General features: G+C 47.3%; 2 long non-coding RNA genes across 2 annotated transcripts; both read left to right on the top strand.

Moving 5' to 3' along the window:
• The first annotated feature begins 1,762 nt into the window (after positions 1–1,762).
• LOC121832883 lies at positions 1,763–5,015 on the top strand. The gene is made up of 3 exons (XR_005716728.3): positions 1,763–1,786; positions 4,672–4,730; positions 4,854–5,015. It is a non-coding gene; the product is annotated as an uncharacterized LOC121832883 (long non-coding RNA).
• Positions 5,016–5,194: 179 nt separating this feature from the next.
• On the top strand, positions 5,195–8,127 carry LOC120845532. Its single transcript, XR_005798703.2, has 4 exons — positions 5,195–5,253; positions 5,375–5,431; positions 6,241–6,336; positions 8,065–8,127. It is a non-coding gene; the product is annotated as an uncharacterized LOC120845532 (long non-coding RNA).
• Positions 8,128–19,423: the final 11,296 nt, after the last annotated feature.

The raw sequence follows: 19,423 nt of genomic DNA, 5'->3' as shown, positions 1-19,423 counted from the left end.
GCCCCTCCTACTCCGACACCGGCACCCGGACAAGGGAAAGGAAAGCTGGCCGTCATTGCTTATATACACAACACAGCGCATCGGCTAAAAGCGCTCGCGTCCAGATTCGAAGTAGGGGTAGCTTTCCGCTGCAAATTCAAACTCAGTTAACAAAATGGTTAATTGCACTCCCCTAAATAAGACCTGCTCTAAGATGCGCGGGCATCAGCTCGTCCCATGTAAACAAGAAAGGGTCTACTCTATCTCGTTCGCCTGCGGCGAAGAATGCATAGGCCGGACAGGCAGGTGTATCAATGACCGCCTGCGGGAGCAGACAGGCGCGGAGAGGCACTATGGGACACGCTGTCGGAAACGACGCAGGGATGGCGATTCCTTGCTCTCTTGTGTCATGATGTAGCCGAAGAAAAGATGGAGGCGAGGACAGGCAGCGCGTTGCTTTCTGGGGTTCGGAAACTCACTCTTAAAACCTGGGCCGCTAGAGTCCACCGAGAAAGAAAGGTAACGCAAACCATTTTCTGAAATACGGAAGAGAACTTTCTCCTAACGCGTGCCCTTTCCCTCTGAAAAGTTATCATTCCGCTCGCTCGAATTGGATCGGGCGCGACACGAGACCGTTGCCTTCTTATGATCCCGCGCGATTAGTTGGTCTGCTAGAAACCAACGCCATCACTGGGCGAGGCGTAGCGGCGGCTTTGTTGCCGTTTTCTTTTTTACCAGGACCTCGACGATAACGCGATGCCATCATGCAGTGCTAAGGATTGCACAAATAGCATTGCAAAAGAAGACCGTTTTTGCCGTTCCGACGGGAAAACAAAATCTTCAGCGACGAAGATATTGAGTTTTAGTAAATCGTTTTGGCTATCCCACTACGCTATACGCTAGAGTGACGACGCTACTGCGAATGCGCGCTGCTAGCGGAAACAGTGCGGAGCTGCGGAGGCTAGCGGAGGCACGCTATCGGACCAAATTATAGCGAAGTGCGTAGCGCGGCGTGATAGCGTGGGTCTCGTGAGACGAGTCTTGGCGGGATAAGGGCTGGGAAAGCCGGCGAGGGACGCAATTGAAGATGGCCGCCACGCCGCGCCAGTCCGGTCTGTGTGCTTCGCGATCGTGATTCTGAGGGGTGGGTTACATCTTGCTGCTGCAAGAAGTAGCCGCGACAAATCCGTTCCACGGCTGTAACAGGTAGCGATTTATGGCTAACATCATGCACTCTCAGAAAAAAAGGGTGTATGTGGGTGTATCGCGCACCCTTACACCCCCCTTCGACTGGAGATACCCGGCGAGCGTAATCGTGCTCCCATCACGCGAATCCTCCTCTCCCAAAGGAATCGGCGGGCGAGGCGAGGGTGTTGCCAGGTGCACCATTACACCCCCCCCCCCCTTTCCTTTTTCAAAAAGGGGAGAGGGAGTGCTATCAGTAGAGCGCAAGAAAACAAACAAAATGCGCGCGGTAATAGAGTAGAGCGCGCGTCCTGATTAGCAGTCACTGGTTACACGTCATCCGACTGACAACCTATCGCGATAGCGATCGCGTTTCGCGCGTTATCTGGCCTTCGTGTTGCTAGGACACTTGACCTCCTCACCTCCTGCATTCCATCTCGGCGTGCTTCGGCGGTCATACTTTTGCTTCGGCTGGCGGGTGACATCGCCTTTGTTCATTCGCGCTATTTTGAATTGCGTGTTTTTTAGAAGGTGGTTGGACAAAGCGGATCGTGTTCACGAAGCGATGCTTGGCACGTAGCTGCACTGCAGACACAAACCAAGATGTGCCCGCCCGATAAAGGTAAGTCTGCCGTTTACATGCACTCGTTGGATGCTGCGTTTTGCGAGGCATGGGGCCTGCTAGCTGGGGACGTGCTTTCCTTTTTCTCCTGTTTATGTCAGAGTTACTTCGCTTTTGTGTTTGTGGCATGTGTGCGCGGTGGCGGTGCCCGGTTCTCTGAGTGTACAAACGAGCACGACATCGCAGCTTCGAGACATTATTCTTGCGTGTAGAGCTGGCGTCATTCAGAGCAACGGGTCTCTATCGTTTCGCCAAAAAACACTTTCTGAGGACAGATGTTACATGGACTCTCGTTCGTCGACACTACCGTTCCATCGACAGTCGTTACGCGGATTTAGCGTTGTAGGGACATTTCGTCGCGGGTGTATCCTACACGTACTATCCGCTTCGTGGCAACAGTGTCAGGCAGCTCCATACAGAAAAAAGGTTGTTTGTGCTGTCGATGAAGCATTCTGGCGATGAATCATCGCGTATCTATAAAACGATCTGTCGGTGAAACGTAGTTCGATTGCAGAGCAACATGCTCGCGCTTGTTACCGGCTTCGCTCGCACGTATGGTTATGCAATGCGATTTTCAGTGGGGATGATGGAACTATAAGGTGGCGCTTCGGGACAAGGCAGTTCTTTTATAGGTTCCCTACGGGAGTCAGAGTTGCGCGTTCATCTTCGTAGCGCCGTCTTTCCTGCACGGCATGTTGATCCAGCTCCTCACGCGACTTTTGGACCTCTTGGCGAATATGTGCTGCCACCTCGACACTAGGCTAAGTGTCGAGAAAACAACGCGCGCGCAAGGCCTCTCTTACCCGTTCCACACCCAAAACGTCAGCTACATCCTGTTCAACCATTGAGGCGCTGTGACCTAGATACTGCTCCCCCAAACTCGCCTTTGTCCCCATCGTGCGTAATCTTCCGCCCCCGAGGCGACACAACGAAACCATATTCCCTCCCTGCTCGGCCACTACGAAGAGGGAGAGGGTACTGGAACCATTGACTCTCGAACCGACGAGGCGCGCGGCGCGCTCAAAACCAGGGGTGCGTACGGCGGTGCGCCTGCAACGTTACTTTCTTGCACAGTACGTGGTCGGATCTCGGCAAATAGCGGCGCGGCGCCACGTAGAAAATAGACGCGCAACTCTGGCTCCCGTAGGGAGCCTATACAGGAACTGGTACTCCAGTGCAGCATTGAGATTATAGGCTCCAGCCAGAGTTGCGCGTCTGGTTTCCACGTGCCGCCGCGCCGCTATTTGCCGATATCCGATCACGTGAGGAGCAGACTCCAAATGCCGTGCAAGAAAGCCACCGTTACGGCGACTTCACCGACGGTGCAAGCGCATCGGTGTGCATGCTCCCGCTTTTGCCTCCTCCTGTCCTGCTTTCCAGGAAATGAGGAGGTAGAGCGCGGCGGCCGCTATTCCCCGAATTCAGTCACGTGAGGAGCAGACTTGAAGTGCAGGAAAGTCGGAGCTACTGGGATGAACGCGCAACTCCTGACTCCCGTAGGCTGCCTCTGCAGGAACTCTAGGACAGCATGGAGTTCCTGCGTAGGCCCCCTACGGTAGCCAGAGCAGGGTTGCCAGGTATTTGCAGATTAACCCGTCAAAATTTCCTGATATTGTGCCCAAGAATAGCCAAATGTCGGGCTATAAAAATAGCCCAACACATAAAATTTCATACAACGTATTTACATCTCTTTGGAACACGGGTAACATGATCCATGACATAATACAATTATTTACAGAAGAAGGCAATAGGAGGATAAAGCGTCCCCATGTATATTTTAGTGCAGCGAAAGAAAGGGGTTCTCAAACATCTGTTAAGCTGCCCCCACTCCTCTTCCTCCCTCCTTCTGGAAACACGTGCCTCCACCCCTGCCTGCGGTATTAAATCGTGTCAAAAAAACTTCGGAAAAACGATATTGCACCTCCGCAACCAACACCACTGAGGGTCCACGTATTGTATTTGCACGCTTGTGATTTGGATATTTTCCTTTCCTAACCTCTTGAGTTGATTGTTTTTCTCTACCCGGCGCAGAAATATCATGTTTAAGGCTTTGAACATTGTTGAATATCGGGTATGAAATAGCTTAATAGCCAACCACCAGAGTTTCCTGCCTATTACAAAACTGAGTAGCCCAATTGGGCTGTTTATAGCCCAACCTGCCGAGCCAGAGCTGCGCGTTCACCCCGGAGCACCGGCTTTCCTGCAGGGGACGAAATTCTGCTCCTCATCTCACTGGATTGGGCGAATAGCAACGTGCTCCTTCTCCTTTCCTGAAAAACAGGAAAGGAGGAGGAGACAAAAGCAGGGGAACGTACGCTGAGGAGATTGCAACGTCGGCGAAACGGCCGTATCGGCGGCTTTCCTGCACAGTATTTGGATTTTGCTCCTCACATGATCGGATCTAGGCGAATAGCGGCGTGTCAGCGTGTAGATAACAGACGCGCAACTCTGACTCCCGTAGAGAGCCTATGCAGGAACTCTAGGACAGCATTCACTAGCTTCGGTGTGTGTGGTGCTCAGTTTGGCGTTACTTTGAGAGCTCTATTCGGAAACATGTGTAGTGGCTGTACCCGCGGTTGCTAACTTTTGCGAAGCTCGAGTTTGGCTAACTTTGAATTGTCATGTTGGTACCCTACTTGTCAGACTCTTTCTTGGGCAAAATTTGTAAAATTAGACTACACGTTTTATTGCATTTTTCATTTGTGAAGCATACACTTTGTCACACTACAGCAACAATTAAGTGTCGCAGTGTTAATGGTTCAAAACCGCGAGTGTCTCCTTGTGCTTGTAGTATGCAAGTCATCTCAGGCACCTGTGAAGTGTGAGATAACATAAGATGCTTGGTTAGATCACGTGTACTAATGACTCGAATCTCTAACGCACAGGAGTGAAGCTCTGCTGCTAGCACAGATGTCGCCATAGTCTCGAGGCACCGTCTGGCAAGGTAAGCGATCAACTAGCCTGCTGATTTTTGTTTTCTTGTCAGGTTGTTAAGCATATATTGTGAAATTAGGCTAAGTGCTTGCTTAGATCACGTGTACTAATGACTTTCCTCTCTACTGCACAGGCGAGAGGCTCTGCTTGTAGCACAGTCGCTACCATAGTCCCGATGCCCTTTCTGGGTAGGTAAGCAACCAACTATCCTGCACTGTTTTTTTTAGTTTGTAATGCATGTATTTTGAAATTGGGCTTGGTGCCTAGCTAGGTCACGTTTACTAATGACTATTTGCACCTAGCAGTGATGCCATCATTGTCCCGAGGCACGTTCTGGCAAGGTATGCAATTCACTACCCTGCGGACCCTATTTTTTTTTCTTCTTCTTTACTTGTCAGGCTGCTAAGTAAAATTGTGTGACTAGGCTAGGCGCTTGTCTAGATCACGTATACTAATGAGTAATCTAATTCACAGGCGAGAGGCTCTGCTTGTACCACTGACGCTACCATAGTCCCGAGGCTCTGTCTGGCAAGGTAAGCAATCAACTATGCTGCAGACCGTTTTTCTTTTTCTCAGGTTGTTAGCGTATCTTGTGAAACTAGGCTTGGTGCTTGGATAGATCATGTTTGCTAATGCCTATTCTCTGATGCACAGACTAGAAGCTCTGCACCTAGCAGATGCCGCCATAGTCCCGAGGCACCGTCTGGCAAGGTGAGCAATTGACTATCCGGTGGACCCTGTTTTTTTTTTTCTTCTTTACTTGTCAGACTGCTAGGCTTATATTGTGTGATTAGGCTTGGTACTTGGTTAGATTACATGTACTGATGACTCAAATCTCTGATGCACAGGCTGCCCTCATGGAAAAACAGGTTTAATTTTGGCAGACGCCTTTCGTCAAGCATGGTACGCAGTCTTTACCATTTTGTAACCATTTGATTCAACGGGGCGACATGTTTTCTTTAGCGGCATTAATGATAAATAAAGAGTTTGAAGTAAGAAGGACCGCATATAAAATGGCACAAAAAAGTAGCAAAGCATAGATACCATTCACATGGGCGTACCAACCGGGGAGGGGGGGGGGGGGGGGGGCAAGGAGGGCGCGAGGCATGTGTTGTCCCCCCCCCCCCCCCCGCCACTCCCCTAAAACAGCCGCCACTGGGCAGGTTAAAGACTGGCCGGCGGCGCCCAAGGGATACCAAGAGCACTCCCCCCCCCCCCCCCCCCTTCCTGACTCGAAAACAAGTTGGAACGCTACTGACCGTACATATTCCTCACGAACTACACCCTCTACAATACAGATACAACTACACATTGTATCTGTATTCCTGAATACTTTTTCACCAGTTTCGCAGAAGTGACTCGGGGATATACCATTGCATAAAAGACAATGTATCTCAGTATCTGTATTTTTGGCCTTAAAGCAGATGTATCTCAGTATTCCCGAATACTTTTTGGAGTGTGTCTGCCCAGCCCTGGTTTATGGCACATTAATTTATTCTATCATTCTTATTATTTTCCAGGTACTTCGGGCAAATCAACCCATCTGAAGTGCGATACAAAAGTGCAACCAGTGGCATTGCACCGAAGTTGCGAACTCTTCAAGTGCTTTGACATCTGTGAGTGTACCGTCCTTCAATTATACTCCGTGTCACTAGTTGTGTGTAGTGCAGGTGAATGCAACGCCATGCGAAGAGAGAAAAGGCGAGCGCTAGGAAGGCATATGGGAGGGGAGGGCAGGGATGGGGTAGAGGGGGAAAGCACTACGAATGTTAGATAGGAGAGGAGGTTACTCTCCTCACCCGCCTTTCTAGCGCTTGCCCTTTCCCCTCTTCGGGCACTGCCTTAGCCTGTGCTGCTAGCAAGTAGTGTCTCGGAATATATTCACCATTGTACAGATTATGATGCACTGGCAGGTAATAACTGGGTAAAATTAATCTGCTCAGTGCTTGAAGACGCAGCTCGCGACTTGCTTGAACACGGCCCACAGGAAACCAGCTGCAAGCTCCCGTTCTCATACGAGCATTACAAATGGCATGCATTAAAATATGTCGCTAATAGACCGATCTCACCAGCTAGTTTGAGTACGCCACCGCTGCCGATATGCGTCGTGGGAGCTGTAGTCTTTCTACACGCGCGACAACCATGCTGGAGGTTTGCGCGAGTAGACCACGAGGCAGCATGAGCTGTCGCGTGAACTGGCGTCTGCCTCCTACGAATTACAGTTATGGCGGCGTCACGCATGCGTGGAACGCTTGGTGGGATCGGTCTATTCATTTACGCTGGAAACGTAGCTATGCTCTTGTAACATATCCACATAGTTAATGTAGTTTCGTTTTTATTTTTTAGGCGTTTAGTCTCTATTTTTCCTTCCCGTCTTTTTTTTAGTATTTAGCACCTGCACGACAATTCCGCTGGTAGGCTGCAAACACGAGCTCTTTGCCCAAGGATTCACTTCAACTGCATGAACTCTCGCTTGTCAGAAGCAACCACCAAAGATAAATTCATGAGCTCTGGATTCTCGCCCTCAAAATACAAGCATTCGCTCAGACTGGTGCTATCAGAAATTCCCAGAAAAGCAAAAGGCATTCTTTCGAGACATGTTGAGCTTGAATATATCCTGAGTGAAATAAGCAACGGCAACAACAGTGTACTTCTTCTCTTGTCCTCTTACAAAATGCCAGTATGTTGGCGGCAGTACCACTTTAATTCTTGTAATTGCATCAGGAAAGGGATAAGGGGAGCACTACAAATGAATCACGGCTAAAAATGTCACTGTCAAGATTGCAAGTTACAAAATGTGGAGAGCGCAAGGTCCCTTTAACAAATTTCCTGACCCCCATGCCTTACAGAAGCCCTCGATCTTTTGGGGGTGGGCTATCTGGCCTCTACACTCAAATGTGTTTGAGAGCACTGTTTTAGATGGACCAAAATTTGTTAATGGAAGCTTGCATTAGGACACCTCTGATGTTGGCATTCGTTTATCTGGTTAGGCGCCACTGAGTACAAGGTTGCTTATGGCATTTTTCGGCTCATTGTGCATTTTATTAGTAACAAATAAACACAGTTGCAATAAGAAACAGGCTGGCATTGTTGAAAACCGCCAAAATCAGTTGTTTAAGTATATTGAAAACACATGCTTTTTATCTGTGTTTTCGGTTTTCCAGCCTTGCATCTGTATCTAAAGTGGTAAACTTTCCACCCCACTATTCTTCAGTGGTGTGCAAAATATTTATGAAGTTGGCTAAGTTCCTGGTTTTTCGTAATGCTCATTAAGTAAGGTGTGGGGCCTTGACAGTGTCCTATATGTATCTAATCATGGTATGCAACTGGGTTTTGCTTTTCAGGAATGCTCCATGGCTCTTTTTGGTGGTCAACACCCAAGGCAGAAGACTAAAAGACAAGACATGCAAAAAGAAGAAGAAAAAAAAAACAAGCGACATTTCTGGTGCATGCATTCCATGTGTATTTTTGTAGTATATGTTTCACCCAGTGTTTCTGAGCAATAAATGTGTAGGAACAGATACCAATTTTCGTAGCTTATTTTATAAAATTTTGCATGATCCTGACAATGTTATATTCGCAGGAGTAACACAAAAGCTCTCAATTGTATTTCAGGTTGACAGTTAGGACGTCAAAATGATGCCAGGCCATATAATGAAATGACGATAGAATGTGGGATTGGCAGCCTAATTGTTTTCGGGTTGACAAATGGGACATGAAAATGACACAAAACACCGTCGTTTGACGGTTAAAAGCTTGGAAAAGAGCTGCAAAGACATTTCCTGTCAATTTGATGGAAAATGTTCTAGTGTTAGTTTTGTTGACTTCGCACATGTACACCTATGAGTGGGGTTTATCGGTTCCCAGTAAGTGAGAAGGGTGTGGAAAACGGTATATAAGTACACCTAAGAATGGGATGTAACTGCATTCCCAGTAAGTGAGAAACGGAATATCTGTGCACCTAAGGATGGGGCGTATCAGTATTCCCAGTAAGTGAGAAATGGAATATATGTACACCTAAGAATGGGGTGTATGAGTATTCCCAGTAAGTGATAAACTGAATATATGTGCACCTAAAAGAGGGGTGTATCAGTATTCCCAGTAAGTGAGGAACGGAATATATGTACACCTAAGAATGGGGTGTTTCGGTATTCCCAGTAAGTGAGAAACGGAATACATGTACACCTAAGAATGGGGTGTATCAGTATTCCCAGCAAGTGAGAAACGGAATATATGTACACCCAAAAATGGGGTGTATCAGTATTCCCAGTAAGTGAGAAACGGAGTATATGTACACCCCGGGGTGGGGTGTGTCTTATGCACCCGCTGAGGTGCACATGTGCACCTCAAAATGAGGTGCATGTATGCACCCTTTTTTGGGGTGTCGCATATATACCCCTGGGGGTGTCGTATATGGGACAAGTCACATACACCCCACTGGGCGTAAGTACTACACCCCTTTTTTTTTAGAGTGTGGAGTCTAAATAATAGGAGGGGGCACGTTGAAATATTTCTGAAGCCTAGTCATAAAAAGTTTAAACGATTTTGTGGCCAACCTGACCGTATATCTCTCTGGTAATTGGTGCACGTGACAAGTCACTCGCGAGATGGATGGGTGATTCTAGTAGGATTCCTTGCAGGCTTGCGCGCGCTCCGTCCGGTAAGTTTTATCAGATCGAAGGCTAGAGTGAAGCAAGCAAGCAAGCACACAAGTGGTTGAGGCGGATCCCGAGCAGACGGCACACCGCTGCTAGTACATGGGACCTGTGCACGGGACGATCAGGGCAATCGCCGCAATCGCAACGCAGAAAACGAAGGCCTCGCGTCGTCGGGACACTAATTTCCGCCGCCTACGAGATGGGCGCTTGCAGCGTGGTTGGCTGCCGCATTCGGGCTGGCTTTTCTTCAGCGGGGGTTACCTTTCACCGGTAAGCCCTGGATGCGCTACAGACAGATAGTTTTACGATAACAGGAATCGGTCAACAATTCTCTTTGATTTCCGACGGTCGCCGAACTGCGAAAACGACGCATTTTGGCCGTTGGTCGCGGCGGTGGCTGGACCCCCTCAAAATGGAGCGTGATGTGCTCCGTGCACTCCTAATAGTCAATAAAACATCTCCCAACCTCGAGTCAAATTCAACTGGTTCGATTTGTCACGACCGCCGTAAAACGTCCCAGTGAACGACCTGCATAGCGGCCGCAACGAAAAGAAAAAACCAAACGTATTGTAGTGTGATATAACATGAGAGCGATGAGGGCGCAGCTAACATTTGCAGGCGAGCGCGGAAATCATCGCCGTAAAACTACCTAAGTATTGGGCAGGGCCGTACCCAGGGGGAGGGTTTCTGGGCTGGAACGAACACCTCCTAGAAGAGAAGGCCGTAGCGCTCCGAGTGGGCACGTCACAATGGCGGAGGAAGGAAGGCCATGGCGCAAATACGTGAGAAAATGCCGCTGTCGACGCGTATCGGCGCATTAATGTTCGTGCGCGTTTATCCGACATTAATACACGTTTTCAAAGCGCAGTCTTGCACAATTTATTATATATATATAATATAAACGTATTATACAACGCGTTACCAAGGTTGAAAATACCAAATTTATATTTTTGATTATCCCCGTAACCGCGGGACTAAGAGCAGTCCCGCTGCTCCCCACACTTTTCGAATGAACCGGCTCCGAATTTCCGATGCGACATCTTCCCTCGTACGGGCTCTGATCCTGGTAAATTTACGTTGCGTGTGAGCTGCTGACGGCATGCAAAGGTATGCTGAGACATTTCAGAAGGGAAAGGAACCGAAAAAATCCATTCATCGCCGTTGGGAGAAAGCGCACACGAGGAAGAGATGGGTCGACAATGTTAAGCCTCGCGTCCCACACTGCTGGTGCTGCTCTCGCGCACGCGTGTGTGTGTGCGGTTTTGTCCTACCTATCGTTTTCTTTTTTTTTGTCATCACCGCAGTCTCGGGTAGATTTTTTTTTTTTTTCTTTGTGTGTGTTCGCTTGATACTACGGCATTTACGTGGATTCGCGAAACAATTCCTGCTGTACGGTTTGACTGACGTGTGTGGCAACTAGTCAACGATGACACTGGCCGATGACCTCTCTCGACAGAGAGAGACTTCTCGAAGTTCGTATTAAAATTTTTTCGTGATGGATCGTGTGGGACGTATGGATAGGATCGAGAGGTGAGGAAGAACTTATTTACGGGCTTTCTTGGTCATGTAAGACGCAAGTAAAGTGCTGCAGTCGATTTTCTTTTATATCGTGATAGAACAGACTTTTGTTCTTCGTCATTATCCGTTTGCTATTGCATCGACATGTATAATCATGCGTGGTAATATTCTAGTTTTTACTGGAAGGTAAATAACTAGTTTGTGTGATTATTGAAAGTGCGTTGTTTGTGCTTATGATTTTATTTATACTAATGTTATTTTGTTGCCTTTACCGCGTTTATACTAGAATCTTAACTGTATTAAGGCAATAGTATTATTGTATACAGAATAGGTTATATTTTGTTCTCAGGCACCTCGAGCTCATAGGAAGAATTAAATTAGTTGACTGTAAATAGTAAGTTTAGTACCCCTGCCACACGGAAAAGTTAATATATTTTGATTAAATAATACGGGATTTAACCAGCTCGCTGTTTTGAGTGATTATATGATAGCCGCAAGGTGATTTGTCGGCCCCATAATTTCATTCGATCTAAATTACATTACTTTTACCATGTGGCCGGGGTATGATGCAAGAATTCAGTGACTGCACGCGATAACATCGCTTACATGATCGTAAGTGACATTCCTCTAGCCGTGTCAGCGTTGCCTACATCTGCCTGATTTTTCAATGTGACCTGTTTTGCTGTGTCGAATCACTGCGTGTCTTGCCATTTTGTCGAAGTATATCTGCGTAAAATATGCATTCCTGCAGCAATAATTGCGTGAATCAATGTTTTCTCTTATACGCCTTCCTCGTACCATTTGATACCGATCACTTAGTGTTGTAATATTTTGCCCGTGTAATGAAATGTTTTCGAGAACCGTTGCTATGTGCAGCTTTCAATTTAGCTAATAAGACACGCTTATGTCACTAAAAGCTCGTTACGACGATCGATCCACGCGCGTTGCCTTCGCTTCGCCGCGCGCCCCCGATGGCCTTCCCTCGAGACTTCATGAGTAGAGCGCTACGGCCTTCTCTTCTAGGAGGTGTTGTTGGAACTGGAACACCCCCCCCCCCCCCCCCCCCCCGAAACATATTGGAGCCGTCCCCCCCTCTTTTACTGTCGGCTGGGGAAGGGAGGAGCAATTTCGAAAGAGGCCCGGGAGTTAAAGTTTACTGTCGGCGGGTTATAGTTTAGATTTTATCGTTTCTACTGCACCTAGACTGCTTGTACGCGCATCGGTGACAGCTGAGAGGGTTCAAGGTAGAACCTTTGCTGCGATCCCTGATTTTTATGGTTTTTCTCGTAGCCTAAAAGCCTTGGGCAAGAAATTAAACGTTAATCTGGTTCTTAAGACGGACTTCCGTTTAGGCAAGCTAACCCCATTTACCTTCAGAAGTGAGGGATGTTGCGGGAAAAGGCAGAGATCCCTCAGTCTCCTATGTTGCAGAGGTGGTCTACAAGATCCCCTTTGACTGCGGATTGGATTATGTTGGTCAGGCAGGGCGTTGTTTGAATGGCCGTCTTGCGGAACATAAAATGTGTGTAAAGAATATGGCGCAGAATTCTGAGTTGGCAAATCATGTTAGTTCTTGTAATTTTTGTTCTCCTCTTTGGGATGAAACTTCCGTTCTGTGTAACGAAAAAGAATTGTTTAGAAGGCTAATTAAGGAGACTTTGTGCATTCGCGAATTCGCGAGCGGGGAAATTGTGTAAGCCAGCCGTCCTTTGTTATCAGTGATCGGATGAAAGAGTTCTTGCTTCTGTGAGGGTTTTCTTTTGTAAACTTTGAAGGGGGGGGGGGGGGGGGGGAGAAAACCGGGAAGGGTTTGCTTGGAAGTAGGAGATGAAGATTAGGCTTTAGCGTTTTGGAAGTTGCCCTGTGTGTTCACGTTGGGGTTGCTGTTCGGGTGGTCGGCTCCCTTTCGGAAAGTGTTGGAGCCGGGGAGTGGCTTAAGGCCCATACGCACATTCGCGTTTGAGCGCGGTGCGTTCCGTAGCGGCAAGCGGACGCGTTGCGTTGCGAAGAGCGCTTGCGCCAAACGTGTACGCACAGTTGCGTTGACACGCAGTCAACCGCAGTCAAGAGCCAATAAGAACGTGCTATCGTCGCTAGCGGCTCACCAATAGTAAACGAAATCCAAGGCAACATGGCGGCGCACAGCGACAGCGTCGAAGTGTTCGATCTTGGTACAATCCCGCCGGCTTCCCCGACGTTTTGTCAAGCTTGAACCATCGCAGCCTTGGAAAATACAGTCCCCACCGCTCCCCAAAACGAAAAAGCAAGCACTGCGGGCGGAGAACCGGATACGTCTCGCCGAGTCGGCCGGGTGGGGCGAGCGAACACGTCACCCCTCGCCTCTTTCGGCTGCTGATTGGTCGAACGCACCGCAACGCTTCGGAAAGTTGAACGAGTCTCTACTCGCTTGCGACGCGCTACGGAGCGTTGCGGGTAGGCGCGCGTCGCACCGCAAGCGACCGCTCCTGGGCGCAAGGACGCCGCAACGCACTCAAACGCGTTCAAACGCGAATGTGCGTATGGGCCTTAAGGCTGTCTGGGGCGAACTCGTTGCCCGTCTTGTTTAGGCGTTTGAGTTCTTTTTGCCCTTTCTCTTTTCCTTTTGTCTGAAAGTCTATTTAGTGGTATGCTCATATCAATAAAATTCAGCTGCGTTTGAGATTTTGTTGTGTTCGTCTGCTTTTTTATCGTTCCCCATCTCAGGGTTTACAAGATGTCGGTATGAGTGTTTCGCGCGGTGAAAAGAGGATGGAAAGATAATGACGAAGATTCGTTACGAGCTGTGGGTTCTGAGTGTCGCCGTACCCTGCAGAGGATGCGCGGGGTTACGGTTAGGGATTTGGGTCAAGTATGGCTGTATATATATTTTTTATTCTCTTATCCCCGGTTCTCTCTCACCGAATTCATGTTTCCTGGGGCGAAGTTTGAGAAAATAAATAAATTTTGTCCTAAGCTGATAGCATGTGTTTGTATGTGTGGCGCGCGCGCGTGCGTGCTTGCGTGTGTGTGTGTGTATGTATGTGTGTGTCGCAGGCCCCCTATCTTAAGAGCCGTTCACACTCTTGCGACCGACTAAGACGGAGAGAGACCAGACCGGTTTTTAAGCCTTTTGCGACTTCTTAGGACCGGATGCGCTGCAGCGAAGCTGGTCCTAAGAAGTCCCAAGAGGCTTAAAAACCGGCCTGGTCTCTCTCGGTCTTACTCGGTTGCAAGAGTGTGAACGGGCCTTTATTATTCCATTCATAACCCGGAGACCCCTGCTCCTACTTCGCTCCTTTTCTCCCTGTATCCTTCTTTCCTTCCCGAACGTTCCCCGCGGAGCCCCCAAGACGCCCCCACCACTAGCCTTGACAGCGCACCCAACAATGTGTACGTGTCGAGTGATACGCTGCAGGCCGACCGCCTGGTGTGCAGCGAGCATGCTAGACCATTTTGTCTGTTCTCTGGCCTCCTCTTTTTACCTCCTCATGGTCTAGAGAGGCAGCAACCCTACATACTTCGGGTGAGAACGAGACACATAATACCCTAGTTACACGGACGCTTTCAACTGTCGTTGAGCTCAATTCCAGTCATCAGCCTCAACTGATATGGTGCATAACGGCTCTCTAAAACCAAGTTGAAGCCAAAACGAGACTAGTTCTTGTGCCACGGCATCAGTCTAATTGTTAAAGTAACTTTACTCGGGGACACATCTTTTATTTATTATAACTATAATGTACATTATGTTCAAGACCTTGTTGCTTTTTGGCGGCGTTTGCACGAGTACCAAAGCAGATTCAGGGCTAAGTTGCGCATATTTTAGGCTAGGCGATGCAAGCTACCGCCCGCTACGGTGGGTGCACCCATTACTATTTGTCCATTCACACAGCTGGTCCCGCCGCCATCTTCGCTCGTTTGGTGGCTTGCCGGCTAGCCGAGATCGTTTTAGCGACAGCTCGGACGCCTAAACCTGTTCCTTCCCCGATATTTCGCTGCTACGATTCTTTTTAGAGGCCTCCCCCTGCATTCCGAAGCAGTAAGTGCCTCACAAACGATGGTCGGCGGCAGCGGTCCCGCGGACAGGCGCCATTTTACTTCCGTTGGGGAAGTCCGTTCAGTTGAACTGAGGTAGCGGAGCTCAATGGAACTCAACTGTCCTTAGCGGCTCGATGACAGTTGGCGCTGCCGTGTAACCCCGGCCGATCGCGATTGAGTCAACTGTCGTTGACTCAGTGGCAGTTGAGAGCGCCCGTGTAACTAGGGTATAATCAGTCTAGACCATGGTGCATGGGAAACATTTAGCTCCTCGCTATTGTTAATTAGAGGCCGATCATATGCTTCTGTTTTTTAAAAGTTTATATAAAAAACGGCCATTCAAGATGGCCACCGTGTTCCGGAAACCCCCGCCCCCCCCCCCCCCCCCCCCCCCTTCTCCCGACGACGTTTTCTATGTACGGCCCTGGTCCAACCTGTCGGGTCGACATAGTAACGCAATCATGTGTGTATATAATTTATTTTCCTTTTCCACTGTAGTAATTAGTGGCCAGGAGATCAAAAAGAATACTCCCGCAGATGCACTGTACATTACCCAAAACACACAAACAGGCAATTGTTACAGCACTGGCGTTCTAGGTTGAATACTATCGTTTTCAGGATGGTAACGCTCCGTAGAAAGCAATGCATTTACTCTATAGCTAAGGGGACATAACGAAGCGCAGCAGCCGTAGATTCGGTCGGCTGGGCGCGGGCCAGAGTTTCTAGTTGTGATGACTGATAAATAAAACCCGCCAGCACCACGCTCCGTGCTACCCGCAGCCATCAACAGCGCGATGGTCACGTGCTGTAGTCACGTTCGCCCGATAAGTGAGGAGAGTAAGGAGGAAAATGAGCATGGCTTGTGAGGTTACACGGCTGACGTCATACCCCCTCCCCCTCCTCCCCTTCTAATCTCCTTCGAAAACATGCTAAGTACGCCCACAGAAAAAAAAAAAAAGCTTTGCAGTTTGTGGTATTGCGAGCGAAGGGCGCAGCCTCCTGCTCGGCCGCTTTGTTGTGAGGACAAAACTGACCAAGGAAGCGAGCGAGCAGGAGGATGTGAAGGATTTCCGTGGTGTTTCATTTTTGGTGAACAACGCAACAGGAGAGCTACGGTAATTGTCATTTATTTATGGAGATTTCTTTCGGTGGCTCGGCGCTTGACTGATATCGGATTTGCTTCGACAACTTGGCCCTCCAGTTGTGTTCAATTACAAACATAATAGTCATTTACTTACAAAAGAAGCAACGATTAACACGTCATTCAATAAAGAACAGAATATTATATTAAGAAAACGCCGTTAACAAAAGTATCGCGAAGAATTGCTTTAAAATACTCTTTTAAACGAGTCTAGTGTATCAAGAGCTAACTACTCATCCCACACGGCAGTCGGCCACATCAGCTAATATTCTAGACCTAGTATTTACCAACAACCCTGATATATTTTCTGGAATTACTCATCTTGACGGGCTTTCTGACCACGACGTCCTTACTGGAAGCGTCCGGATTTTCCCTAACAAGCGCAAAACTACCAACAAGCAAATAAGGTGCTATAATAGAGGTGATTACGATAGCATTAATAATGAATTCCTGTCATTCTCAAATAAAGTTTTGGAAGGGTATTTATCCCGGTCCGTGGAAGATAATTGGCTCATGTTTAGAAATGTACTTACCAATTTAATCAACAGGTTCATTCCTCTTATCACCATCAAAACTGTAAACACCGCTCCGTGGTATAACCAACAGCTCCGACGCCTCAATAACAAAAAAAAGAGATTTTACCACCACGCCAATAAAACAGACCCCCTTTCAGTTTCCTGGTTACGCTATAAAACATGTGATAAGGAATATCAGTCACGGCTTACAACAACTAGACGTCATTTCTTCAAACATGATTTATCATCTATGCTACTAAATAACCCTCGGAAATTTTGGCGTGTCATTAATCCTGTTGAGCATCCTGATATCGTCCTTACCGCCAGTAATAATGACGTCATTCCCATGTCTCAGTGCGCACAGGTTTTTAACGACGCATTCATATCAGTATTCACATGTGAAGACATCTCGTCATGCCCGAAAGTTAACCTCATTCCTGATATCAGCATGCCAGAAATAATAATAACTGAAGCGGGTATATACTCCTTACTAAATAAACTCAAAATTTCTACTGCTTCTGATCATGTCGGCTTTAATAATAAGATACTAAAGAATATATCAGCTAGCATCTGTCCCATACTGTCAGCCCTTTTTTCACAAATGTTATCGTTAGGTTGCATCCCACATGACTGGCGAATCGCAAAAGTAATTCCCATCTTCAAGTCTGGTGAACGCTCATCGCCATTAAACTATCGTCCCATCTCGTTAACCAGTACCATTTGTAAACTTCTTGAACATATAATACACACACAAGTAATTAACTACCTGGAAGATCATCACATCATACATAAATATCAGCATGGTTTTCGCCGAGGATACTCATGTGACACGCAGCTCGCCGGCTTCATTCGTGACATACATTCAGCTCTTGACGGTGGATCCCAGGTTGATGCTGTTTTCCTCGACTTTTCTAAAGCTTTTGACCGTGTCCCTCATCACCGGCTTCTAACCAAACTGTCCAGGCTTAAGATTCACCCTAACATTTTCGCATGGGTAAAAGATTTCCTTTCGTTTAGAAAACAGTTCACGTCCGCTAACAATTGTAACCCTTCCTTCAAACCAGTAACCTCGGGAGTCCCACAGGGTAGCGTACTAGGTCCACTACTATTTCTAGTCTACATTAATGACTTTCCATCCTGTGTCTCATCCCGAATTAGAATTTTTGCTGACGATTGTGTAATTTACCGAATAATTTCCTCTGTCAATGACCAGAAAGCTTTGCAAACTGATCTAAATGCTATTAATGCATGGTGCTCTTCCTGGCTAATGACCCTAAATTGCTCTAAAAGAAAGTTTATGTCTTTTACTAATCACGTACCCCGGATCCCTACCTTCTATGTGTTAAATAATAATACTGTTGACCTCGTCTCCACTTATAAATATCTTGGAATTCATTTGCAACCTGATCTGTCATGGCACTACCATATAAAGCTCACCCTGGCGGCTGCTAACCGCTCTTTCGGATTTCTCAAGCGTAACCTTAAACAGGCTCCTCCTAACATACGCAAACTTGCCTTTTCCACACTAATACGTCCAAAATTAGAATATGCATCAGCCATTTGGGATCCCGAACATGCTTACATCATAAACGACGTTGAATCACTGCAAAATCGTGCCGCTCGCTTCATATTTTCAGATTATTCACGTCATTCCAGCGTCACAGCACTAAAACGCCGAGCAGAGCTACCCGAACTACTTCATCGTCGCAAACTTTCACGCCTACCTCTTTTCCATAAACTTTACCACCACGCGTCACTTCACGGTGATTTCTTCGAGCCACCTGCCGTTATTTTTCCACGCCGCGATCACCCCTACAAAGTTAAACGCATAACCTGTAAGTCATCTGCCTTTTCCCGGTCATTCATTCCACGTACCACAATCGATTGGAATAATCTACCATCGCACATTGCCTCAGAAAAAGACACCACGAAGTTTCAAGAACAAATTCAAAATACTGATGCCATCTAACTTTTGCTGTTTTACATTGTTGTTTCATCTTTTCCGGAACGTGCAGAGCAAATGTGTACTATTTTGTTTTTACCTTGACTCAGCTTTATTGCAGTGTGATGAGTAAGTGTATGTTTTTTTTTTATTATTTGTTTTTGAGTGTATTCTTTATTTTCTTTTTATTATTAAGTGTATTGATTGTTTTCTAGTATTCGCATATGTTGTTCAATGTGCACTAGTTCCTATCGGAACGATTTATGTACCCCCCCTATGTAATACCCTCTCACGAGGGCCTATAGGGGTAATATGAATAAGAATAATAAGAATAAGAAGAGCCGCTAGTGGCGTTGCGTTAGCTCTTGTAACGCTGTAGTTCGTAGAGGGTTGCGAATGTTCTACTAAAACTTAAAATGGTGGTTCCGCTGCGCTACATAGAGCGGAGGTCGTAGCAGCTAGCGGATAGCGCGGCGGGGGTGACTGAGCGATATACTAAAACACTCAAATGGCTCAACCGTATCGGCCGGAAAAGTTTTGACTGCCTCCGGAGGGGGACTTTGCCTTGTAAAACTCTGAATCGTATTACCTGTCTGTTTTGGTCTCGCCAATGAAGATCGACTAATAAGAGCTTGAGACGAAATAACACGGAACCAAATTACCGGCACGAAGAACTTTGGCACGTCTGCCCGCGTATTTGACAATGAAAGCTGACTCGCTCACTTGCACTGAGTCGGCCGAATTAAGAACAATTCGTGAGAGAGTGAAGTGCCACTAAAATAAATAGGCTTGTAGTATTACCAGGACCATATTGCGTCAGTGAAAGAAGAGTCAGCAACGATCGAGCAATTCGCACTTTTGTTGTGATACATGTTTCCGCGATCGACACTTCACAAGTGGCAACTAAAGATATGC

The sequence above is a fragment of the Ixodes scapularis genome, unplaced genomic scaffold (assembly GCF_016920785.2).
Source record: "Ixodes scapularis isolate PalLabHiFi unplaced genomic scaffold, ASM1692078v2 PGA_scaffold5__190_contigs__length_132052651, whole genome shotgun sequence".
NCBI lineage: Eukaryota > Metazoa > Arthropoda > Arachnida > Ixodida > Ixodidae > Ixodes > Ixodes scapularis.
The sequence above is the reverse complement of the archived record's forward strand: the minus strand, read 5'-3'. Positions and strand labels throughout refer to the sequence as shown.